Source organism: Mus caroli, unplaced genomic scaffold, assembly GCF_900094665.2.
Source record: "Mus caroli unplaced genomic scaffold, CAROLI_EIJ_v1.1 scaffold_14487_1, whole genome shotgun sequence".
In the NCBI taxonomy this organism is placed as follows: Eukaryota; Metazoa; Chordata; class Mammalia; order Rodentia; family Muridae; genus Mus; species Mus caroli.
In genome coordinates, this window is record NW_018389889.1 from 24,392 (window position 1) to 25,598 (window position 1,207).

The following is a 1,207-nucleotide window of genomic DNA, read 5'->3' on the forward strand; positions in this document are numbered from 1 at the left end:
GCTCCTTAGTACAAGGCCAATTGGCTTTTTTATTTTTAGCGTGGGAGTCTGTGAAGGGCTTGCCCTTTCAACAGTATGATCTCCAACCTCTCTCCCCATTATTAGTTAAGTTTAAAAAGGCAATGCTTAACTGAGGTGATCAAATGATTTTCTCATCCGTAGATGAGTGGGCTTTTAACCTTGGCTTGGGTGGACATTGACCCGATTCCTCCCGTGGGTGATATCACGACCCACACTTGTGGCTCTTGGTATCTTTTGGGGAGGGGAGGCAGAGACTTAGGTATTTTTGGTTTTCAGCTGGAATCAGATACCAACCTCCGTCAAACCGGGTATGTCACACAGGGAACTCAGAAACGGTCAAGCTGGACCTACCCCTGCAGTGGTTCTCTGCACCAAGCGGTACCATTACTGTATTCGTATGGTCACGAAGCAGTATGCACAATTCTGAGTGCTGTGCAGCTCCTAAAGGAGAATTGTCAACCTCAGATTTAGCAATGTCTAGGCAAGAATTATGTCATTTGTAACACCACGATTTGTGGCTAAAATAGGAGCTGGAAGTCTTTCCTCCTCATCCCTGTTATTCCCATAGCCTGAGGAACTAAGGACACCTCGCAGTAACAGCAAGGGTGAGAAGCCAGAGGCCAACTAAGGGACTAAGCCCGTCTCTATCAAAATAAAATCTAATCTCCATTAATATTTGAAATTTCTACTTTCCTAGCCCTCTTGGCAAGCCTGATTTCTAACTCAGACTGAAAGCCACGTGCTGGAATGTCCTTGGAAGGAAGATAGTAGTTGCCACCTGTGCTCTAGGGGACAGGGATGTACACCTGCAGCAGTCCGGATGGAGGATGTTGATTGACCTGCTTGAAAAAAGAAAGAGATCTAGACAATGAGAAAGTAGCAATGTAAATTTTCTTTTTGGGGAAGTCTAGGTACTTTGTTCAGTTGCAAATTAACAAGGCACAAGCACAGTCTCTGGGCTGGTTTTAGAATAAGAAAAAGGCCAGAGACTCTCTGGAAGTAGAGGATGTGCTCTGAATTAACTTTGCTAGGTAATTTAGAATATGGGAATCTCTAATATTGGACTGAATATTAGACCAGTCTAAGATTGAGTTAGAATGGCTGGTCACACTGAAGAAAAGAGAAAAATCATTATGACTCTATTAAATGACTAATTTTACTAAGTCTGAATATACAGTCTCTGATG